At 48.0% G+C, this 25,970-nt stretch overlaps 1 protein-coding gene across 4 annotated transcripts in view; it reads right to left on the bottom strand.

Moving 5' to 3' along the window:
• The window catches only part of BCL9 (BCL9 transcription coactivator), a 1,044,334-nt gene that overhangs the window by 436,916 nt on the left and 581,448 nt on the right, over nucleotides 1-25,970 (bottom strand). For all 4 annotated transcript variants that reach the window (XM_069635994.1, XM_069635993.1, XM_069635995.1 and 1 more), the window contains one exon: nucleotides 3,057-3,179. The gene's annotated coding sequence lies outside the window, so the exon portion shown is untranslated. The remainder of the gene's footprint in view (nucleotides 1-3,056; nucleotides 3,180-25,970) is intronic.

Here is a 25,970-nt window from a genome sequence, read left to right as displayed (position 1 = left end):
TTCGTCCCCTTCGGGAATATGTTCAGCCGCTAGGGAAACACATTTCCACAGAGTGTGCGTGAAACGTGACAAGGCACATACGGCGTTGGCTGCCTGAAGAGCCATACCCCCTGAAGAAAACACTTTCTTTGCCCAACCATCAAAATGCTTGTCGTCCCGATCAAGAGGGATGGTAGGATACAACGCCTGCTTTGCTGGGACCGCAGCCGCCTGCACCACCAAACTCTCCGGAATGGGGTGCGTGGTCAAGTAGCAGGGGTCGCTACTGGCTGGGTGGTATTTTCGCGGCAAAGACTTGCCCACTGCTAGGAGACTCTCCAGAGCAGTCCAAGCCGCCGCCACCCTCTTTTGCAGAGCCATATGGAACGGCAGTACCGGGTCAGTTGGTGGCCCTTGGTCGAGGATATCCGTCAGGTCATCATGCAGAAAATCCCCTGGTGGAGCAGACCACCCCAAGTACTCTGTGACCCTCGACATAAGGTGCCGGTACAAGGACTCGGCATGGGTGCCAGGCTCAGGCCTACAGAACTCCACCTCCGGAGAGGTGTCCAGACCACTGGCGTCGTGCAGCGACTGACGCAGGTCCTCCCTCTGGTTATGTCCAGAGATAATCTCGTCTGGTACCGTATCAGGAACCATCCCATCTTCAGAACCCTCATCCACCTCATAAATATAATCAAGATGGTGGAAAGTGGGCACAGAATGGGGAACAAAGACATGTTTGGCCTTGGCCAGAGCCTTTCTAGGGGGTTCCGCCGTGCCACGGGGTACCTCCGACAAAACAGCCTCAAAAGGCATCGAGTGAAGTGGCGTTGACGTTGAGCGCAGCGCCGACAGCATCGACGGCTTCGACACAGTCCTCGAGGGCGGAGCCCCGAGCGTGTCCTTCGACAGCCTGGGTGCCGATGGCGTCAACGACTTCCTGGGAGGCGGAGCCTCGAGAGAGTCCCTCGATAACCTCGGCGCCACAGGCGTCGACCTCTTCTTTGAAGACTTCACAGGTGCACACGGTCTCGGGGGCGTCGAGGACCGGGACCTGGGCCTGGAACGGGCATGACTAGAACGATTCCCCCTTGTCCGAGCGGGACCTTTCCCGCGAATCGTGTCGACCACCCGAGCCTGAAGGCGTATGAGCGGTGTCTCTAGTACGATCACGCCCGAGCCCACTCGGAGGCGTACGGACCGGTGCCCTGCAATTCAAGAATCGCCAACATTTTCTTACCGAAGGAAGCCCATTCTTCCGGAGTCGCATGCTTGGTGGGATAAGCAACCCGCCGACGGGCAGAGTCCTTGGACGAGGACGGGTAAGGCGACCAATGACCGCGCTTCCGGGAGTGCCTCGAAGAGGTCCCGAAACCTGGGACAACGAGGATGCGGAGAGACGCCCTTCGAATCGTCCGTCGAAAGCCCAGTGGATCTCAACTTCCGGGGCTTGGACACCTTACCGACCGACAGCTTCTTCTTACGCTCCCGCAAGGCCTTGGACGTAAGCGACTGGCAGTCGACACAATCATCCGTGTCGTGGGCCTCCCCGAGGCACCAGAGGCAGGCGTCGTACGAATCCGTCAACGACATCTTGGACCCGCAGTCCCCACACTTCTTGAAGCCCGGACGCGGGGTGGAAGAAGAGGAAGACATCCTGATAAACTTCACAGCGAACAGGTTCGAAGAACCGAAAGAACAAACTCCAAAGAGTCGAGGCACGCCGAGATCTCCGAAGCGAACACGTTCGTGGAAAAAACTGAACTGAGGCTACAGGCGTCGTGCGTCCTACTTACATCTGGTGACGTCTGCCGTCGGAGGAGGTCCTCAAGGACGAAGTCATCGACTCAGGACGCCGGACCCAGACACTGAAAGATTTTCCGAAGCAGCATAGCTGTGGTGATAACTGTCATAGACATGGAATATGTCGGAGGACCCAATCCCCTCAAACTTCACTTTTCAGTTGGGAGAGTGCAAACAACTTTAAAAAGCCTAGGGAAAGACATCAAACCAGTAAACACTACTGCATTTTGGCTAATATAAAACAGACCCACCCACTGTCTACATTCAACCTCATCTTCTGCTGTCATTCCTCCCATTTCTTAAGAGACTCATTTGTTACTTGCGTTTTGGCTTAGAATATTTAACACTGAGACTGTTCATCTACGGCCCATTAAAAACAGTTGAAATACATATACACGCACTTCAACAAACACCCTCAACTAAACGAAAAGCACACAAACCACACATTTGCCTAGAAGGACTCTGTATAAAGGTTATCCCCCTGCTACCAAACATGCTTTTAAAAAAATGTTTTACTTTGTGCATCGTATCAAAGTGCAACTACATATTATAATGACATGTACGTTTGTTTTGCATGAAGTATGATATTTGCAATTGGATATCAATAGCTCTTTAGAGGAACGAGGATCTAAAATGGGCAGTCTAGCTATTTTGACAGAAGGCCTGGGTTTTCCTTTTACAAACCACTGCAATTTGATATTTGTACTCATGGGTTCATTTAACTTTTAAGCACGAAATACTGGTGCTTCAGTACAACCAACTAAATATGAAGACAGTTGCCCACTTCACGCAACACTAAAATCGCCACAAAACCAGTATAAATAGGTCACCAAAGTCACTGCAGCATGCTTGAAAGAATGGTGCATGCGGGACATTATAACCTAGCACTTCACCATTCCGTGAACTCCACCCAAACAAAAAACATTGGCCATGGTACAGTGGAACATAGCGTTCTCTGCCACAGTGCAGAGCATAGCATAGCCGACCTACGCAGGGTTAAGACTCTTCCGTAACACCAGTTTCAGATCCGGCATAGGCTTTAAATAAATAAAACAAAAAATCAGCACCACGGTGTACGAGAGACTCAAATGCATAATTTTCTGAAATGCAATAATATGTTCTGCTAAGTGTTTTTGAGCAAATCCATCTAGTTCTAGTCTCCTCATAGCCGTCTGCTCTCTGGGCAGCGTCCCTGCACGTGTACATCTCTTGATTGTAACTCAAATTCATTTTAAAAAGGTAAAAATCGCTACAAAATTGAAACTACTCACGTGTGTGTGTGTGTGTGCAGTGCGTGCAGAGGGCTGCTGTGCGTTGTAGCCAGGTAACAGTATCAGGGATCAGATAACCCAAGGGACTCACTCCAAACAGCACAGCACTCCAGCGGGGTAGATCTGCAAGAGCAAACCCAATTCCAAAATAAGTTTACAATGAATGGTTCTTGCAACAACAAAAAAAACAAGTATTGTATTAAATTATGGCTAGACAATTTCGTTGCAATACAAAATAACCTAACAGAAAAAAACAAATTGGCAAATAATTACAGATTTTACAATTTCATAATGCAATTATTAAATAATCCAAATAATGCCCCACTTAATTTAGTTAGTTCCTATGCATGTCTATTGTACAAAAAGCAAATTTAAATATGGCACCCTGTATGAAATCATGAAATCCTGCAAGCCAATCAGGATGCAGCATATCTGGTCAATCACTGATGTAGCCATGGATCCCGATGGCATTTAGGATTCTATATGCTATGACTGCAGGGAGGTGCTGGGGACTGACTGCATCAGAAGCCACCTCCCCTAACCCTGCTTTCCTCCCAACGCTCAATGGTACATTGTTACTCGATGCCTCACTTTGCTATCTTTCTCCTGAGCCCATACTGCAAACATTCCCAATGCCCTGCTTTTTTGCTCCTCCCGGCACCGCCGATCCGGCGGATTAAAACTTAAACTTCTGCCTGCTGCCAGGCCACCAAGCATCTCTTGCTCCACAGCCATGTCATAGCTGCTTTTTAAAAACAAAAATGTTATCAATTCTTTTTTGCAGCAAAATCCCAGCCTGCAAATAGCTCCCAGACAAATGGCCAGGTGCGAATAGCAATATCACGTGGAGCTGCTGAACATTAGAGCATGTTATGATTTGGGCTTTAGTGCTCATAACATCACTAATGCCTGCAGCTTTCTGGAATATTGTTTAATAAATAGGTTCAGACCTTCATCACAATTGGTTAATGGGCCCATTTCGTGCTAGGCTTTCTGTAGAATCATGCTGCTCTGCAGATGGGATACGTAACATAATTTGCATAGAAACAGCAGAGGTGGGACGAATAAGCATTCCCCCGAAAAATCTGAAATAGTTCAAGTCACCCAGAGACGCAGAAGCCTTGGTCCAATCTGGGTTCCCTCGCATTACACACTGGGATGCAGAGTTTTCCCCTCTGGAAGCAGTGTGTTGCTATTGCCTCTCTTAATCCATATCATGCCAAGGTGTACAGCCAAACATTGTGTAGCGATATCTGTTGCACTGTGGAGCACCTTTCCAGGACGAAGTATCATAAGCCGTCTCCATGTTAATCTACTTGTCTTATGTGTCTTTATGTGACGCCCTGATGCCTGAAGGCGACCAGCGTGATACAAATAAATAGTGTGTTTTACCAATCACGCTTTTTTGATGGAGACATTGCTTGATCGGCCCACTTATGGGGCTGCCTTTCAGATTCCAGTTCAAACCATTCGGAACACTTCGTAGTATCGGATCTAAGAGAAACTATCAAGATCTTTAGCCACAAATTGAAGACCTGGCTGTTTAATGAAGCGTTTGCAGAATTACTGAGACACCTTGTCTTCCTATAAGAAAGCACCCGGAGACTCATTGAGTCAGTGCCCTTCTTATGTTTAACAAAAATATGTGACAGTCTGCAGCCTTTGTGTTTTCAGGTGTTTTTGACTACAACTACCAACAGCGGTATGCAGCATAGTCAATGGCGAGAGATCCATCATGGGGGTATAGGTCATAAGAAATGAAAGGAAAGCTGATAGTCAATTGGAGCACCTGTTATTTCCACAGGGCTAACTGTTTCCATCTGCACTCAGTTTCTATAAGGTCATTTCACTCATTTAAATCGAAGGAGTAAAAACTCACACCTTTCTTTGACACTTTTTATTTTTCCATTCCACTGCTAGCACAGCACTTTAAATGGCTGGTAAAGGACCTGTGACAACTTAACATCTGTAAATCGTTACGCTTGAAGAGGAGTTTGTATAGGACTATTAATCTTGATTTAACGTGAGACCACTAGCCACACAGTATTTTGCTGTGGCTCAGAGTTGTTCTTTGAGACCATGGAGCCTCGTGAATATATGTACTGACACTCGGAAGCTACTTCCAGCTCCTGCATTCCAATTTCGTACACTGAGTGGGCCTCTAAAGCATATTAGACTTAAAGGCGGCAGACAAATTAAAGAATCATAGGACATTATGGTAAATGGCCACTATGTAAAATAAATCAAACTCTGCACATGCAAGAAGTGTTTCAGTCCAACACTCTTTATATGTCTTCTCCTTTGACTCTGCGGCCTGTGCAATTCAGATAATCCACATTCTTGAGCGCTGCATTTTTCAATTTCATTTTCCAACATTGTTAACCCATAGAGCTCTCTTTGGAGTGCCATGACATCCCCTGGTGAGGTACCACTTTTCGGAGTTTCATTTGTACTTGCCAAGAGTCCCAAATAATTGGCTTTACTCCCTTTTGTTGACCAGAAATCCCTTATTAACCAGGACCCATTACAACATAAATAGGATAGAAAGCCGAGTAGCACAGCAACAAACCCAGAGAAGCAGTGGCAAAGCCAACATTTTTACTTGAGTGTGGCATGGGATAGGCATTTGCCAGGCTCTTGGAACTACCAAGCCATGAAATGGCAACAGCTGCAAATGGTGTAATTAACTACATGGACCAGGTCTGTCGTTTCATCAACACCTTTTAGTTTTTTTTTTCATTAAGTCTGATCCTTTGTTGGTATAGCTTTGTTTCTTCTAGCTGAGGTGCTCCCATACTCTTCTTCCTCTCCAGACATCCTCCAGAGAAATATTTTTTGCTTGCTTTAACAAAACAGAATAACTAAATGCAAATATAAATGGCGAGGAGAGTACAGATACCATTGGGCATATGATGTCAGTGCCTGGCAAATGCCCAATTCCTACACACAAACCAAAACCGTTGGCTTTGCCAAGGCTTGAATTTAATGGGATTTCTAAATCAAGTGGCTGATAGCACACTTGTTTAAAACATGTTATTGCATTAGGCACTCATTTACAACACTTTACAGCTGCAATCAAGCCATTACCTCTCAGAAGCTGCCTAGAAATAACACTAGCAGGCCTCCTACAGCATACTGACCTTAGTTCATTTATAAAAAGTGAATTCGACTCATTTTTCGTTTTCATCCATGAGTTTACTTATTTATCCACCCCAACCTCTCACCCCCTCCCCCCCCGCACCTCTCGGCAAGGGCAGTGGGGGGTCAGGAGGGGGGCTGGGATATAGTCTTCTGTGAAATATCATCCAATGCAGATTATTTAACTTTGTGTTGGGTTTCAAAATACATCTTTGATAACATTGGTAACCTACAATTTTGCTTGCTTATTAACATACGCCCTTTATTTGTATTGATGGTGTCAGCCAGGTAAGTGGAGGCTATCCAATGGATGGATTTAAACACAATGAGGAGTTTGAACAGTGAGCAAGTTTGCACAGTTACTTTATTTACCCCATTTACTGGAGGCTTTGGTAGTGAGAAGGACCATCTTACCTAAAATTCTAAACACTACCAAGTTTGTATACAAAAGATTTATTCCACCCCCCTCCAAGCTCTGTAAATAATGGGTTGCATTATTCAATGTAAAAGTGGTCAGCTCCCATCACAGAAGGGTGAAGAGCTTAGTTGGCAAAGGCACGGATTCGAATTAGTCGAGTGCAGGCTAGTCTTTTGTAAGTTCTGCTTCTGTAAAGATGGTCTCCTAAATTGCATGCTATATTCTGAGGTCTCAACAATGGGCTGCTCTGTCTGAACATGGCCTTCATTTTCCTCTACTCTTGTACGCTCCAAAATCACCATGATATTCCTTGCTCTACCTACTGTCTTGTCACCACAATTTGTCTCAAATTAAGGCATTTGAACAAGGATAAACATTTGCTTTCTTCCATTCTGCACTAACTTTCTGCATTCTAAGTCAAGTGATTTTACACTCAATCACTTTGCATTCCAGGTGACCTCTCCCACACCAGTTCAACTATGTAAAATGTACTGGTACTTTTAGACCATGAACCTAGGTTGATGAGGCTATTTAAGATCGTATAATAACTTGAAGATAATGGACGATTAAGATCATCCATATAGTTGGGTAAAGCACGAGAGAACTTTGGACTACATATCTTCCATCTACCCAGGCAAGTGTAGAAGTTAGGATGTCATCCCTGCTTGTAGAGTGAACTCCCGATTTCATGCCATTTCATTTGTAGACATTTACGTCTTTCAATATTCAATGTTTTCAACTGTAACAGCTTTTATTTTCTGATATTTTTTTCTAAATATAAAGCTAGAACTAAAACTGTTCATGCATTTTTTGCATTGTTTAGGGATAGCATAGGTTTTACACAATATCCACTTTCACACCACCTGGACATTCAATGAATCAAGAGATGAGCACCTTTCATTTGATTGAATTCCCCTATTATAACCTAACCCATGTGGGCTGTGTTGCAGCCTATGAGCAAATCAATTTAATTCACTGGTACCCCAAATGAATACTCAAAGCTTTTCTCGCAGGCCTTTATGCTCTGCTAATGTCCGACTCCAATGCACTTTGTAATCCATAGTTTAATGGTTTCTATATAGCTTCCAATTAAAGGTAACTGACATTACTCGATCAATGGCAGCACTCAATGGTTTGCCTTTCTCGAGTATTTTTCTCTTTCTCCAAGTAATCTCAAACCCCCTTCTCCTTAATACAGCCATGTCCGGGTTGTTCAGTGTTATCAAAACCTCTATTATTCTTCCAGGGTTCACCCCTGCAGCCCATGGCTACATTTGCAGTGTATGCCTCTGTTGGATTGTATGTCTGTGGGTAGTTTGGAAACGACCTCCCTGCCATTTCCTGCTCAGTCACTCCGTTGAGAACAAATAATCCTCTTCATCCCCTAGACGACCTAATCCTGCTCCTAAACTTTTTTTCAGCTTGCATGACTGCTCTCCAAACTAGCTTCCTGGTATACTTTCTAATAAACGTGCCATCATCTTCCTTTTACTTTTGAACTGCTGCTCTTTCTGATTTCCCACACCTCGGTACTCAGATTTTTCAAACCCTTCCAGGAAACTTTCACTTTGCAGACGCATCTCTGCGGAGGACAGTGTTGTTAATACAAAAAAAAGCCATTTCCAAAATGGGCACCTCTACACACAAACCTTTAAAATGGTGAAAATAAATTCCTGTAATCCGGGGAATAGATGAATGTGTGGCGTTATTGGATACGTGTTCACAGGTGTAATAGTGGAAATCATAACAGTAGCAAAAGAACAATGAGGGGCAAAGGGGCATGGCTAGAGGGCCACGGAGTAAGACGTGTCTTCCGAGCTGCTCCCGACGATCCAATATGATCCTGCATGAAAATAAGCAAAAGAAGGCATGATAGCACCCAGAAATACACTATTGGATGTGTAAAGGGGTGGGGCAAGCACGATGGGAGAGCTGAGTCCTTGACTACAGGAAGATTGGCAAGATCACCTGAAAGTTTGTGGCCACGGTGCGACACCCGAGACAAAATGGCCAGCGCGCTAGAACAAAGGAGGCTGAAATAGGCCCAGCAGACCCACGGCGGACGAAGGCTGGCAGGGAGAGCATAACGGGTGGAATGTGAAGCGGGAAGCAACTGCGGCTGAGAGTACTGCACTGGGAATATAGAACCAGTGGAATACACTGTTACACTGCACGCCTGGCATCGAAGAGGCCCAGCCGCGAGATGGAGGAAGAAGGGGCCCGAATAACCCCACGAACAGGGTGAATAGCTGAGGGAGAAGCGGACCACAACACATTGCACAAGCTGCTCACGACGTGCGTGAGCTGCGACAGACTACCCTCGAGAGCGAGAGGCATAACCCCCAGAAAAGCGTACCGGGATAAGGCGCAAGAGACATAGGCTGGCGCGCTGTAGCGCGACAACCACAGAGGAGGAGGAACTGGGCAGCAGCACCTGTACGCTACAGAAAAGCTGGGCCCCGGTATATAGGCAGGACTGCACCATGTCGGTGAGAGGAGGCAAGACCAAGCAGCCCACTATGGACATTTTTGCCAAGCCGCAACAGACTCCACCATCCCGGTACAGGGTGCGGCAGCCGCGCCTGCAGAAATATCCCAGACGATAGAGGATCACTTGATCCTAGCGGCCATTACAGAGTTGAAGGCCGCTTGGGGGACAGCGATGGCGGACCTATGAACCGCTTTGGAAACCAAAATAGATGCAGTTGGGTTAGAGGTCAACCTGCTGCAACGAGATGTAAGGGCGCTGGCTGAAAGAACAATCGGCCTAGAGAGTGCGGTGAAAACCAAAACTGACACCAGCACAAGCAACGCAAAGGAAGACCACATACTGAAGCAGCAAGTCGCCAACTTGGAGAACCACGTGGAGGAGGCAGAAGGGAGAGCGGGACGGAACAACATACAGGTGGTCGGCCTACTGGAGGGAGAAGGAGAACAGGAGCCCACGGACTATGTGGAAAATTTGATCCTGCAAGAAATAGGAGCCGACAAACTTTCACAAGGATTTGCTGTCGAACGGGCGCATAGGGCCCTGATGAGCAAACCACGACCTGGAGCTCCCCCTCTCGGGCGATAATAGCAAAGATCTTTAACTACAAAGACAGAGGATCCTGGAGTACTTTCGCAAAGGTGGAACGATCGAAAGGGCATCTGCAACCATCACAGCATACCCTGACTATACCATGTTGGTGCAGAGACAGTGTTATAGCTATGTGGCGATCAAGAGGAGACTGCGTGTAGCAGGAATCAAGTATATGCTCTTGTATCCCGCAAAGCTCAAGGTCCTGCACAAAAGCAGGGCGTACTTCGACACCCCGGAAGACGCAACGGCATGGCTGGATATGCAGAGTTGTCCGGAACAAGGCGAGAAGCAGGATCACGATAAGTGAAGGGGCCTATTATGTAAGATGCAATGATGGAGAAGAACAAGTAACTTTCTTACCTGGTAACGTTCTTTCGATGGGATGGTCCGACGACGTATTCCATATCTATGACATGTAATCACCACAGCTGTGCTGCTTCGGAAACTTTTTCGGCGTCTGCGTCGATGACGTCGATGCGCCGTCGTCGAGGACCTCCTCCGACGTCCGACGTCATCCGATGTGATAAGTAGGACGCACGACGCCCATAGCCTCAGTTGTAGTTTTTTCCCCCAGAACGTGTGACATAAGTCAACTGCCAGTCAGACACCAAGCCTTGCGGAACGTAAGCTGCAATCGCAAAAAAAATTCTGCAGCGGGGAAGGCCGGGCGGGAGCAATATGGAATACGTCGTCTGACCATCCCATCGAAAGAACGTTACCAGGTAAGAAAGTAACTTGTTCTTCGAGGGGATTGGGTCCTCCGACGTATTCCATATCTATGACAGACTCCCAAAGCAGTACCAAAGCAAGGAGGAGGGAAAGAATTTAGAATCAAAATGTAGAATAGCCAATCAAATAGCAGAGCAAAGGACCACCTTGCCAAAGGCCAGATCCTGTGCTCGGATGGAATCAAGGGAATAGTGACGTACAAATGTATGTACTGAAGCCCAGGTGGCTGCATCACAGATGTTGCGAATAGGAACACCCCTCTGCAGGGCAGTAGACGCAGCCATACCCCTGGTAGAATGGGCCCGCAAGCCAGCCGGTGGGTCCTTACCCGCCAAACGGTAGCACTCCGAGATGGCCAAAATAATCCAGCGAGACAAAGTCTGTTTCGTCACAGCTTGCCCCAAACGCTTTCCAGCGTAACCAATAAAGAGTTGATCATCCACTCTGACCCGGGACATGCGTGAAACATAAAAGCTTAAAGCTCTCCTAGGATCAAGCCTATGGAGCCTCTCCTCTTCCTTACCAGGATGGGGAGGAGGATAGAATGCCGGAAGAACAACCTTCTGGGCCAAATGAAATTCCGTCACTACCTTCTGAAGAAAAGAAGGACGAACTCAAAGGACAACCCTGTCCTTGTGAAATACAGTGAAGGGAGGCTTAACTGAAAGTGCCTGTAACTCACTCACTCTGCGAGCGGAAGTAACCGCAACCAAAAACACAGTTTTCAGAGTTAATAGCCTCAAAGGGCAAGAATGTAAAGGCTCAAATGGAGCACCCATAAGAAACTTAAGAACCAGGTTTAAATCCCAACCGGGCACCAGGAAAGGTGACGGAGGGAACACATTAGTGAGCCCTTTCAGGAACTGTGAAATCAAAGGGATTTTAAAGTAAGAACACTCCTCAGACGAGCGCTTAAAGATGGACAGCGCCGCCAGGTAACCCTTAACGGTACCCACTTGCAAGCCCTTGTGGGCAAAGAAAGTAAAAAGGACAGAACCATGGGGATGTCACATGCAAAAGGATCCACATTCTGAACTCTGCACCAGTCGCAGAACTTACGCCAACGGTACAGAGACTTTGTTGCCGGCCTTCGGGCCGAAAGCAACACCTCCATCACGTCCTCAGGGAGGTCCCAATCCTTAAAACTCAACCTTTCAGAAGCCAACCGTGAAGGTTGAGGGATCTGACCTCTGGATGGAGAACCAGACCCCCCTCCCGTGAGAGCAGATCGTCTCGGTAGGGAAGACGACGTGGAGGGTAGATGGATAAGTCGAGAAGGTCCGGGTACCACGTCCTCCGAGCCCACGCCGGGGCAATGAGGATCATGCGGGAACCGAACTTCCGTAACCTCCGCAGCACTTGCGGGATGACGGGGACTGGAGGAAACGCGTACAGCAGCGGGAATGACCACTCCACCACGAACGCGTCTCCTAAGGCTCCTTCTGGAGGAAATTCCCGCGAGCAAAACCTTTCGCACTTCCGGTTGACTCCGCCGTCACGTTTTCGGCTCCGGCCAGATGAACTGCCGAGATCGAAACTTCCTGCTGGATGGCCCAGAACTCGAGCTGCATCGCCTCTCTGCACAGAGGAAGTGACCCTGCCCCCCCCCCCTTTTTGTTGAGGTAGTGCATGGCCACTGTGTTGTCCGTCAGGATCAGGACATTCTTCCCTCGCACAGATGGCAGAAAAGCCTTCAGGGCTAGCCTGACGGCCCTCAGCTCCAACAGATTGATATGGAGTCTGGACTCCGACGGAGACCAACGACCGCTGACTGTCAGCCCGTTGGCATGAGCTCCCCATCCCGTGAGGGATGCATCCGTCACGATCGTCACCTCCGGCCAGGGAAGCCAAAATGGAGCCCCCTTCATCAAGTTGCCTTCGACGGCCCACCAAAGAAGGTCCCGGGCGACCGAGGACGGCACCTGAATCGAGTCCGACATCCTGCCGGAGGACTGCGACCATTGCGTCTTGAGTGCCCACTGCAAAGATCTCATCCGCAGGCGAGCCTCTGGCACCAGAAGAATGCAGGATGCCATGAGGCCGAGCAACCTCAAGAACTCGAACGCTGGGAGCGTCTGGGCATGCTGAAACTTGTGCACCATCTGCTGAATGTGAAGAGCCCTCGCCTGGGGAGGAAAACACTGCCCCAGGGAAGTGTCGAGCACTGCTCCGATGTACTGGAGCCGCTGTGTTGGCGTCAAATGGGACTTCTTTAAATTGAGGGAGAAGCCCAGCCTGTGAAGTGAGCGACAGGTGATCGATAGATGATCCAGGACTTGCTCGGGAGAGCTCCCCCTGATCAACCAATCGTCCAGGTAGGGGTAGACGTGAATCCCCCCTTGCCTGAGATGCGCTGCCACCACCACCATGAGCTTGGTGAAAACCCTCGGGGCGGAGGTCAATCCGAACGGCAGGACCCGAAACTGAAAGTGCGAGTCGCCAACCGCGAACCTCAGGTACTTCTTGTGCTTGGGATGGATCGGCACATGGAAGTAAGCATCCTTGAGGTCGAGTGACACCAACCAGTCCTGAAGCTGAAGGGCCTGGAGGACTTGAGAGAGAGTAACCATCTTGAACTTGTCCTTCCTGAGGAGTTTGTTCAAACCGCACCATGATGGGTCTCAATCCCCCGTCTTTCTTCGAAACCAAAAAATAAGGGGAATACCATCCCTTGTTCCTCTCCGCTACAGGCACCAGTTCTATGGCGCCTTTCTCCAGCAGGGCTTGAATTTCCTGCGCAAGGAGCGGATCCGGACTCTGCAAAGAGAGGTTCCCCGGTGGATTGTCGCGAGGCCTGTGCCGAAAAGGAAGACAGTAGCCGTGGGTTATGATCTCCAGAACCCACACATCTGAAGTAATGGCTTGCCACTCTACAAGATGCTGCGCCAGCCTTCCCCCAACCGGCGAACCATGGGACATGGCCACACGACTGAGTGGGAGCGGCTGCGGCGTTACCTGAGGGCAAAGAGGCAACTGCCTGAGCGGCCTTGGCACCACGGGTACCCTGTCGTCCACCTCTGGTACCCCTGCGTTGGCCTCTTTGACTGCCAGCTCCTCTCGCTTTACTGAAGGATGAGTAATAGCGAAAGGAACCACCCCTCCACTGCTGTCCCCTAGGACGAAAAGGCGGAGGTTGGCGAACTGCAGCGCCCAACGACTTCGCTGCAGCTTTTGAGGTCTGCAACCTCTCAAGGCTCTCGTCAGCCTTGCTGCCAAAAAGGTGTTCACCATCAAGGGGCATGTTGAGGAGCCGGGACTGCACATCAGGAGCAAACCCCGACTTCCGCAACCACGCAAACCTGCGTATCACGGTGCTCGCCGCCATGGACCTACTGACGCAATCAGCCAAGTCCAGACCCGACTGAACGGACTCACACATGGCATCCTTACCATCCTGGACCATAGAAAGGAAACCATCCCGTTCATCCCCTTCGGGAATATGTTCAGCCGCTAACGCAACACAGTTCCACAGAGTGTGCGTGAAACGTGACAAGGCACAAATGGAGTTGGCCGCCTGAAGCGCCATACCACCAGAAGAAAACACTTTCATCGCCCAGCCATCAAAACATTTGTCGTCCCTATCAGGAGGGATGGTAGGGTACGACGCCTGCTTTGGGCCGTGGCCGCCCGCACCACCAAACTTTCCGGAGTGGGGTGCCTGGTCAAGTAGCAGGGGTCGCTACTGGCTGGACGGTATTTACGCGACAAGGATCTGCCCACCGCCGGGAGACTCTCCGGAGCAGTCTAAGCCGCTGCCACCCTACTCTGTAAAGCCATATGGAACGGCAGTACCGGGTCAGTTGGGGGACCAACATCAAGGATGTCCGTCAGATCATCCTGCACAAACTCCCCTGGGGGAGCAGACCATCCCAGATACTCAGACACCCTAGCCATAAGGCGCCGGTACGAGGAATCGGCATGGGAGCCAGGCTCAGGCCTACAAAATTCCACCTCCGGAGAGGTGTCCAGTCCACTGGCATCATGCAGTGACTGCCTCAAATCGTCAAACCGACTATGGCCCGAGACAATTTCATCTGGCACCTGACTAGGAACCAGGCCATCAGAATCCTCATCCGCCTCCGAAATATATTCCAGGTGGCGAAAAGGCACCCGAGAGTGCTTGCTCTTAACCAGAGCCTTCCTAGGGGGCACACCCGTGACACGGGGCACCTCCGACACGAAAGGCGTCGAGGAAATCGGCGTCGACGTCGAGGAAATCGGCGTCGACGTCGAGGAAATCGGCGTCGACGTCGAGGAAATCGGCGTCGACGTCGAGGAAATCGGCGTCGACGTCGAGGAAATCGGCGTCGACGTCAGATGCAGCGCCTCCAGTATCGGCGGCGTCGACACAGCCCTCGAAGCCGGAGCCCCGAGCGTGTCCCTCGACGACCTGATAGTCGACGGCCTCGACGACGCCCTCGAAGCCGGAGCCTCGAGAAAGCCTGTCGACGCCCTCGACGCCTCAGACGTCGATGTCTTCCTCGAAGACTTCACAGGAGCACACGGTCTCGAACGCGTCGAGGACCGGGACCTGGAACGGGTACGGCGAGAACGAGCCTCCTTGTCCGAACGGGATCGCTCCCGTGACTCGTGCCGACCACTCTTGCGAGCGGCGTCTCTCGACCTCACACGGCCGACCCCACTCGGGGGCGCGGACGGCTGAGTACCCTGCGACTCAAGAATCGCCAACATTTTCTTCCCGAAGGAAGCCCATTCCTCCGGCGTCGCACGGCTGGTGGGGTAACCGACGTGCCGTGCAGAATCCTCGGAAGAGGACCTGGAAGGCGACCGGTGACGGCGCTTCCGAGAATGCCTCGAAGAGGCTGAGGAGTGGCGAGACCCACTCCTAGAAGAAGACCAACGAGACTTCCGACGATGACGCGGGGAGTCACCCCTCGAATCATCCGTCGAAAGCCCCGCCGACTTCGACTTCCGGGGCTTGGACACCCGACCTACCGACAACTTCTTCTTACGTTCGCGTAAGGCTTTGGACGTGAGCGACTGGCAGTCGATACAGTCATCCGTGTCGTGGGCCTCCCCGAGGCACCAGAGGCAGGCGTCGTGCGAGTCAGTCACCGACATCTTGGACCCACACTCCCCGCACTTCTTGAAGCCCGGACGCGGGGTTGAAGACGAAGTGGAAGACATCGCCGAAGGAAATTCACAAACGAACAGGTTCGAAGAACCAGAAAGAACAGAACTCCAAAGAGTCGAGGCTTAGAACCGAGAAACACGAAGCAACACGTTCGCGGAAAAAACGGAACTGAGGCTATGGGCGTCGTGCGTCCTACTTATCACATCGGATGACTTCGGACGAGGTCCTCGACGACGGCGCATCGACGTCATCGACGCAGGACGCAGACGCCGAAAAAGTTTCCGAAGCAGCACAGCTGTGGTGATTACATGTCATAGATATGGAATACGTCGGAGGACCCAATCCCCTCGAAGGGGAGGTCCTGGGGGGAACATTAAAAGATAAAAAGGATTGTCGCATGGGTAACAGGGACAGGGCGAGGACAGATAACATTGAAAATCACAATAAGAGAAATTTGGGCTTGTTGGACTAGAATATAAAATGTGAATGTATATTGGATAGCACTAAGCGTGCTCACATGGAAGCAAACGGGAGTGGCAAGATGTAAACGACCTACCCCCAGGAGTTAGAGTAGTAGGGCCGCCATTAGGGCGACTTCACCCTGCTGAGACGTGAGTAAAGGCAACTGCCAGAAAAGGGCTAGATGCGGGGGTGCCTGAGATCCAGGGATAGAGCTGGGTAACAGTTGGTTGGGTGTTGGTGCGGGAGGAACTGGAGGGGAGCGAGTTGGGGCAAGGAAGGGAGGCAGGTTGGGAAGTTTGAAGTGTTTGTTGTTTGGGGAAGTTCATGTTGGGAAACAAGCCCGCATAGAATGGAAATGTACCTGGTCACAGACTGCACTTGTGGTGGGAGGAGGGAGACCCGGATATGCCATGGGGGCTCTTAAAATAATTACTTGGAACGTCAGAGGGCTCAATAGTTATCTAAAGAGAAATAAGGTCATGCTATACCTACGCAGACAGAAATTAGACATAGCCCTGCAAGACAAGATGGAGATGATCCAGAAGAAATGGAGGGGGACTGTGGTGGGGGCATTATATTTGGCCTATGCCAGCAGAGTGATCATCTGGGTGGCGCCACATGTCCCGTTCCAACTGTTACGGTCCACGGTGGAGGCAGGCGGGAGGATGGTCATGATGAGGGCTGGTGGAAAATAGGGAGATAAGCATCATAAACATGTACGCCCCAAACCAAAACACGGCTGCATATTTTAGAACCTTCTGCAACAAACTCAGTACGTGCTTGGGAGGGGCGGTGATCTGGAGAGGAGATTTGAACTGCGTGTTAAACCCCGGGGTAGACAGATCAGATGGTAAAATGGATAGACCCACCCCAGCTGCTAGAGCACTGCATACGCTGTTGGATGATTTCGGATTTGTGGATGTATGGAGGTCACACCACCCCCAGGAGAGGCAGTACTCGCACTATTCAGCCCCACAAAACCTGCATACCAGATTGGATTACATGTTTGGCACACAAGAGTTAACGATTGAGATAATGCAAACGGAATATAAAGCGAGGGTCCTCAGACCACTCGCCGCTAATCCCGAGGTGGCAATACCGACCCCAGAGGGCAAAGATCCCGACATGGCGCCTCAGATCCATCTTCAGAGAGGACATGAGGGAGGAAATAATAAGTTACTTTGAGATAAATACTGGCATTGTAGTGACAGCGGGTATGCTTTGGGAGGCCTTCAAAGTGGTAATGAGAGGGGTAGCTAAAGCTAAGTCCAGAGGGCTTCAAGGTGGGATCCAGGCTTAACTGCAAGATACGGAGAGGGAACTAGAAAGGGCACTGAGGGAGGGAGGTAACACCAAGGAAGATAATGAAGTAATACTTAAGCTGCAGCAGAAATGTGCAGGGCACTGGGAGAGATTGCAATCTTAACTATAAGTAGTATGTAGATAGACAGCATGCAGGAGGGGATTAACCAGGGAGCATCTTGGCATGGCTATACAAGAGTGAGACCCCCAGGCCCACAATTAGAATAATAATGAGGGAGGATGGGAGCGTAGTGGACACCCAAGAGGGAGTTAACCAGGAATTTGTGGAGTATTATCGACTCCAGTATGGGGATGAAGAGGACAGTGATCGTACAGAAATAGCAGAAACACTGGAAGATATAGGACTGCCGCAGATTAGTGCTGAAGAGAGGGAGAAGCTGGATGCCCCGATTACCTTAGAGGAGTTGGAGGAAGTAGTGAGGCAGTTGCCTACTAGTAAGACTCCGGGGACTGACGGATTCCCAAGTGAATTTTATAAAACATATGGATGAAGTGCTTCCTCCGCTATTAGAAATGCTGAACGAAGCGTATGAAGTGGGTTAGCTGCCAGAGTCCCTTAGAGAAGCAACAATTATACCGCTGCCCAAACCCAATATGCCCGGTCATAACTGTGGATCATGCAGACCCTTGTCGATGCTCAATCAAGACAGTAAAATACTGACAGCTGTTCTGGCAAATAGAATGAGGAGTGTTATTGCAAAACTAATACATCCCGACCAGACAGGCTATGTTCCAAACAGGAACATATCCAACAATCTTAGGCGACTCCACCGAGTTGTTGAGCATGCAAATGAAGACAAAGGCGAACTGGCAATTGTATTGCTAGACGCAATAAAGGCCTTTAATAGGTTGGTGGCAGAAACCAATTGGCCTACGGATAAAAGAACAACTTTATTTTATCGAGGTCTGCGCAGTTAATTAAAGGACGTTTTGGAACAAGTGGTGAACCCACCGGAGAATATCAATGACTTCATTGATTTAACTATTCAGTTAGACCACAGGTTACAAGAGCGTAGGACTGATCGTGCTCGCCAAGACAATCGAGCGTATGTGGTTTGCCCAAGAGAACCAGTTGCAAGATCAGGACCAGAAACTCACTCGGAACCCATGCAGTTGGGGGGAATTCGAGGCCCGATTTCTCAGACGGAGAGAGAGAAAAGACGTCAACAAAAGTTACGTCTATACTGTGGTAAGGCGGGTCACTTCTTAAAGGACTGCCCAGTGAAACCGGCAAGGAAACCTTTGGGAGGAGTGAGTCAAGACAAGAAGGACCAGAATTCGGAAAACTCCAGTGCCCAGCAAGTTTAGAGGTCAGCTTGTCGAGCATGGATAAGGTTTCAGTGACCTCACACTTTGTGTTTCCAATCATCCTATTTAGTCATGAGATTCCCACTATAAGGCATGAGTTGACTGCTTATATTGATTGTGGGGCTATTGGCAATTATATGGATCTTCACCTGGCTAGCAAATTGGGATTTTCCTTAACGGATAAGTTAAAAGCAGAAAATGTATCCGGGATCGACGGCACTCCATTAGTGTCAGGTTCTGTTACAGAGTGCATTAACAATCTTATTATGCTCTGCCAGGATGGACACAGAGGATCTCTTTTGACCTGATTCAAGCTCCACAGTTCCAGATTATCTTGGGAATACCGTGGTTGGAAAAGCATAACCCATTGATCAATTGGCGAACCAGAACTTTGACCTTTGCTCCTGACTGTCAGAACTCCTGTAATTCTACGGAAGGTTCAATGGAGATAATGCAATAGGAGTGGCCTACGGAAAACACTTTAGGTCTTATAAACTCTTTGCCCCATGAATACCGTAAATTCCAAGATGTGTTCCAAGAGGAAAAACAAGCCCAAGTACTGCCCCCTCACAGACCTTACGATTGTCAAATTGATTTAATTCCTGGATCCCAGCTTCCGTGCAGTCGAATTTATGCATTGACAGAAAAGGAAAATGTCCATTTGAAAACTTATGTGGATCAGTATCTGGCTAATGGTTTTATCAGACCGTCTAAATCCCCAGCAGCAACACCCCTATTTTTTGTGCCCAAAAAAGAAGGAGAATTAAGAACGTGCATAGACTACCGAGCTCTAAATCAAATCACTAAAGAATCGCTACTCTCTTCCACTCATCCCTACATTGTTGGACCAAGTAAAACAGGCGCAAATTTTCACTAAGTTAGACCTCAGAGGTGCATATCATCTAATTCGCATAAAGGAGGGAGATGAGTGGAAAACTGCATTTCGAACTAGATACGGGCTCTTTGAATACAAGGTGATGCCTTTCGGGCTGTGCAATGCTCCAGCTGCCTTTCAATCCTTTATGAATGACATTTTCAGAGATATGTTGGATATTTGTGTGGTAGTCTATGTAGATGACATTCTAATATTTTCTGATAACCCTTTGGAACATGTTAAGCATGTGACCGCTGTTCTCCAAAGACTCAAGGAAAACTCTATGTTAAACTGGAAAAGTGTCACTTCCACGTTCCAGAAGTTGAGTTCTTGGGGTTCATTTTGTCTGCACAAGGAGTCAAGATGGACAATAGAAAAGTTGATGCAATTCTCACCTGGCCTGCACCCACGTCTGTTAAAGGAATTCAAAGTTTTCTAGGGTTTGCAAATTTTTATCGACGGTTTGTGTCCGATTTCTCGCGATTAGTTCATTCCATTACATCCTTACTCAAAAAGAAAAAAAATTTGATTGGACTACAGAGGCAGATGAGGCCTTTAAAAAATTAAAGGAGAGATTTACCGCAGCCCCAGTCCTACAGCATCCCCGGCCGGATCTTCCATTTGTGGTGGAAACAGATGCTTCTAATGTGGCCATGGGGGCAGTATTATCACAGCGCAATCCGGACTCCCACGAATTGCATCCAGTGGCCTTATGGTCTAAGAAATTCTCCTCTGCAGAGCTCAACTATACAATTACTGATAAGGAGTTGTTGGCCATCAAGTGTGCACTTAAGGAATGGAGACATCACCTACTTGGGGCAAAACATACTGTCACCATTTTTACGGACCACCGCAACCTGCAGCATCTCTGCTCGGCGAAGGCACAATCCTCCCGTCAACTACATTGGGCCCTCTTTTTTGCCGAATATGACTTCGTCATCACATTCAGGCCTGGGGTGCGAAATGGAAAGGCAGATGCCCTATCTCGTATTGGAAAAGGTGAAGAAGCTTATGGGCCTCCCATTCCTGTGGAAATTATTTCTGGGGAAAAGGTGCTTGGAGTTGTGGGTTCAACAGATTCGTCATGGGAGAAACTGAGAAAGGAAGTCAAAATCAGCATGACCTCCGATGAACTGCAGAAATGGGAAGCAAAGGGGGAAAACTTCAGTGTTCTGGATGGTTTACCATTCTATCGAAATCGCCTGTATCTGCCCACTCCTAGGCTGCAAGTTCAAGTAATTTCCAACTATCATGCAGCCTTGCTGGAGGGTCATCCTGGAATTAACAAAACCATGGAAAAGGTGAAAAGATCTTATTGGTGGCCCACTTGGCGAAGAGATGTAGTTCAATTCTTGAAAACTTGCAGAAATTGAGCTCAAAACAAAAATCAAAAGAGTAAACCTGCTGGCCTTCTTCAACCGTTGTGTGCCACCTGCGCCCTGGCATACTCTCTCTATGGACATCATCACAGATCTACCCAAATGTGATGGCTATGATACCATATTGGTGGTGGTGGATCTTTGTTCAAAGGTGGCCCATTTTGTAGCATTGAAAGGCCTAGCTACAGCCTCGGATCTGGCTAAAACATTTTGAGAATGTAGTAAGGCTACATGGTTTTCCTTCAATAGTAGTCTCCGATCGAGGAAGCCAGTTTGTTTCCAAATTCTGTAAAAAATGCTGTGAACTGGCCAAGGTGGAGGTTCGCTTGTCCACCAGTCATCATCCACAAACGGACGGACAAACCAAGAGAACTAATCAAACCTTGGAACAGTACCTCAGGTGTATGTTACATCAGTCGGAAGATACCTGGTTTAATGTTTTGTGGATAGCTGAATACGCTTACAATAACTCTGTACATGCCTCCACAGGTTTGAGTCAATTTTTTACCTTACATGGTCAGCATCCTCGGACGTCTGCCTATGATCCTCCCGAATCCTTAGAAATGCCAGCTGTGAAAACTCTGCACGAAAAAATTGCCACCGCCCTGGTCAAGGCACGAGAGCATTTGTTTGTTGCCAAAGAGGCCCAGAAGAAATTTGCTGATCTAAAAAGAAAGGACACTCCAGAGTACAAGGTGGGAGATTTGGCGTGGCTGTCTACCAAAAACTTAGCATTGAAAGGGTCACGAAAATTTCTTCGAAGATTCCTGGGACCATTTACCATCGAAAAAGTGATTAATCCAGTGGCCATGAAATTGACTCTTCCCAAGAACTTGAAAATCCACCCGGTGTTTCACGTTTACTTGTTGAAACCAGTCAGCCCAAATACCAGAATTCAAGAAGCACCAGCTCCGGTGGAAGTTGAGACCGATCAGCCAGAGTATGAAGTCGAGGCTATTCTGGACTCCAAGGTGGTGCGCAAGAAGTTGTTCTATTTGGTGGACTGGAAAGGGTATGGTCCTCAGGATAGAACATGGGAACCCCAAGAGAACATTCATGCACCTAGACTGATGAGCCTTTCATAGAAATAATCCGTGCAAACCTTCAAAGGGGAATTCAGACTTAGGAGGGGTTTTGGGGGGGAATACTGTCATGAGCATGGGTATTGCCCCTAGATTAGCCTCTAAGAATTCGTGGACCATGGCTTATCATGCTTGGTCTGTAACAAGGGATAAACCATGTCTAGGCTATATTGCAGAAGGCACTTCCTCATTACCTAAGATGGCGGCCTAGTGGTCCTATGGGAAGTGATAGTGATGGTCTAGTGCTTCACACTCGCTGCACATATAAGCCCCTCCCTGCTCCGCGTCGTCTGCTTTGCAGTGTACGCTTACCTCGGTGCCAGCTTTAGTCAGTTTCCTCAGCCCATTCTTGAATTCCTTCACCTTAGTTTTCCATTGTTCCCTCTGAAGTTAGCCTTTGTAACTTCCCAGTCATTACCACAGTATTCCATAGTGTTTGTTTTCAGTCAGCATTATCGGCAGTTGCCTTCACGTCTGCCGCGGCACTGTTGCTGAGTTCATTCCCGTCAGCTGAATTTTCTCGTTGAATCTCCGTCAGCTGTTTGGAGTTCGTTGTCTTGTCAACCTACATTTATCGCAAGTATTGGCTGCTTAATGTTTATTGTGCGCAATTGTTTGGCGATCACTAGATGGTGCAGCGTGCATTTTCCAGTCAGCTGAATTATCTTGTTTTCGTGTCAGCTGTAAGAAGTTGTTCCCCTGTCAGTCAGCCTTTTACACACGCCGTAGGGAACTGCAGCCCTGTGACAAAGGCGCGCATGTTTGAGTTATCATATATTGGGTGCTACATTCATTCCAGTCAGCATAAATAACTAGGGTCATAATAGTTAGCTGTTGGAATTTGGTCTCCCTCTTGTTAGCATTCCACACATTCCGCACGAAGCTAGTGTTTCATGTGAAAAAGGCAAGCATATTGTTGAGAGTGTAAAGGTGTAGTTCACCTTGGGTGTTAATGTCCAGAGGGAAATCACAATAGTGGCAAGTTGTTTATATATGTATATATATTGAGTTGGGTGAGTTTTAAGAGTTACCAAGTCGCTGTGTTAGGTACTCCTATTTTAGTGGGGGCACATTTTCTCAGCAGTTGACATTGTCTAGTCATGTGTTCACACGCACATATAGGCGTTCCTCATTTTTGGTTTAGGAAAATTAGGAGTTCCTTGCCTAGCACGTTCTATTGTTAATGGAACAGCTCCAACTGTGCTATTCTTGTCAGGGATAGTTTCTATCTCCTTACCTTCCCCAATAGCTCTCTTGCTCTCATATCACGCACACTAGTGGTCCTTACACCCTTCAGAAAATACCATTTCATCTCCATTCTTCAGAACAAGCGCCCCTGCGTAGAAGGATGGAGAGCTCGCCAACAAATAATAAAAGGTAAAGACCCTAGAGAGTAAGAGAAGTAACTTCTGAATTGGTGCATTTTGACAAGTATATTGAGGATTGCTGAATGTTTTTTCTCAGATAACATGACTGCATAGATTTACAACACACACTAAGAACAGTACAACCTGATTTTCCAGAGAGGTGCTCCCGCAGAGTTTATGAGGTAAGCGTTACAGAGGGGAACCACATCTCATCTGCCTGTTTGCGGATGACATGTTGTATTTAAGGCACCGGAAGAAACCCTCCAGTACATTCTGGAAGTGATGGAGAGATCTGCAAGGTTGTCTGGCATAGCTGTGAAACCCCAAAAATCTAGTATATTTCCACTGCGTAGGTACAAAGGGATCCGTTGGAACAGCTACCGGTGCTACAGATACCATGGGAGGTGCGCACGTTCCGCTATCTTGGAATAGATATATACCACACAGTAGAAGAGGAACACCGGTATAACAGAGGAAGTGATCAGGAAAATTGGGAATAGCATGAAGTTTTGGGTGAAGCTACCCCTAGCGATGATGGGGTGAGTGGCAATGCTAAAAATGGTGGTTCTACTGAGGCTCTTGCATTATTTTGGTAATATCCTGCACCTTATAACAAGGCAGACCTTTACCAAGATGGAAAGCATGTGCAGGGATTTCCTCTGGCATGGGACGAGGAACAGAGTAGCCTAGCCCTTTGGAAGCTGCAAAACTCATATGAAAAAGGGGGCATAAAACTGCCAAACTACGAAACTTACTACATAGCAAGCCAGCTGCAATATGTAGCTAAATGGCTCTCTGAAGAGTCAACCTCAGAGTCCAGACTGTTTCGACAGGACTGTGCCCCATACTTCGTGAAGGAAATGATGTGGCTGCCTAAAGCAGATATGGAAGGCCACCCACGGATGATGATACTAGGGTGGAAGATATGGCGCAGGGCCTGCCAGCTGATGGTGAATACATTCCTGTGCTCCCTGCAGGTACCACTAGTGGCGCTGGCGGGCGAAGACAAGCAATTAAGGATGATTAGGAAACACTGGGAACCAGTGGGAATAGCAACCATGGGTGATCTATGGCAGGAGGGGAACATAAGGGACTTTGCGGTGTTAGAGGAAGAAACTGGGTTACATACAGGCCAGTACATTACATACCACAGGGTGGTGCGGAAAATCAAGGAGGCATAGTCCGAACTAGTACTAGAAGAACCACCGGACACTGCCAGAGACACAATATATGACATTGCAGAGGGGGACACGAGATATCCAGAAAATATGAGCTGCTGATGTCCAAGGTGGGGAAGGAAGTGGCACAACGAAGACAGGACTAAGAAGCGGAAGTGGGAGCCCCAATGAGTGATGAGATGTGGGAACGAGCCCAAGGATAGCACAAAAAAGTGTACAGAAATGCAAGACTGCAACAGATACAACTCTATGTAACTAACTATATGACGCCCCAGAGAATAGCCAAATTGAAAAATGTAGGACAAGCATGCCCCAAATGTGACGTGGAAAATGCTGGAATGGTGCATATGTTCTGGTCATGCCCAGTCATTGAGCGTTTTTGGGGTGAGGTGGCACACAGGTTGGCCGAAAAAGGGATAAAGATTGTGGTAGATACGGTGTGGGCCTGTTTGATGGGAGGGTTTCCGAGACCACGTAAACTCAAGCGTGTGAGTAAATTAAAGGATTTAGCATATGTACTTGCAAAGAGGAGAATTGCTATAGGGTGGAAAGCATGACAGAGACCACGAATAGAAGTATGGTGGAAAGATCTACAGAAATGGGCCAAAGCGGAAACTGCGGTATGGCAAGATGCAAGTAATGGCGAGGGGGGAAGGCTGAGACCCTGATGGCCTGGAAACAATTAATAGCGGAGTTATTTGGGTTACCACAAGACCCAACGGAAAATACGGAGGAGGAATACTTGTCACAAGAGGCAGAAACAGAAAACGGAAGGGAATAGGCTCTTAGGGGGGGGGGAGCAGTGGACATATTGAAGCGATGTATGTTTATGTCATTGTATTCATGGCAAAGTTTTGTTTGTATTGTTTGTTGGAAAAAAAATCAATAAAATTATTTTAAACAAAAAAAAAAAAAAAAATGAGGGGCCAAATATTCTGATGGATATTCTGTTTTTATGTATGCAAATCTGAAGCCTGCTAGAGCATAACTACCAGATTCTATAATGCTTACTTACCACCCAGTGTCAGTTTCCAGCTAAACAAATTAACACATTGTGGCCAATTATTAGACTACCTCAAGCCCACTTGGCAGATCATTGCCAGTTTCCAATACGCTCAGATACACCTCTTTTCTGTAGGGCTGGGTCCATGGGCCACTTTAATCCCTAATAAATAGGCAAATACTTCCAAAAAATAAAGAAAGAAATAGAGTGCAACACTGCCAACAAAAATAGGAAATAGATGCATAGAGGACGTTCTCCGGCTTGCATCCTCAAAGCTCCATGGATATGTTTGGACCAGTAGTACACGTAGTGGCAGTGGAAGAAAGGTAGAGGCCTGATGCAAGTGGTTAAAATTTATCTTTTAATGCGCATAAATAACTAGGTGCAAAGAAGAGTTTATTACAAAAACATTACTGCTTTATAGTTCAAATATATTTGTACTGGTTTATTAAATAACCCATTTGGGAATAGCACAT

The sequence above is a fragment of the Ambystoma mexicanum genome, chromosome 7p (assembly GCF_040938575.1).
Source record: "Ambystoma mexicanum isolate Mex_15411 chromosome 7p, UKY_AmexF1_1, whole genome shotgun sequence".
Taxonomy (NCBI): Eukaryota; Metazoa; Chordata; class Amphibia; order Caudata; family Ambystomatidae; genus Ambystoma; species Ambystoma mexicanum.
This window is presented reverse-complemented; position numbering and strand designations above follow the sequence as displayed.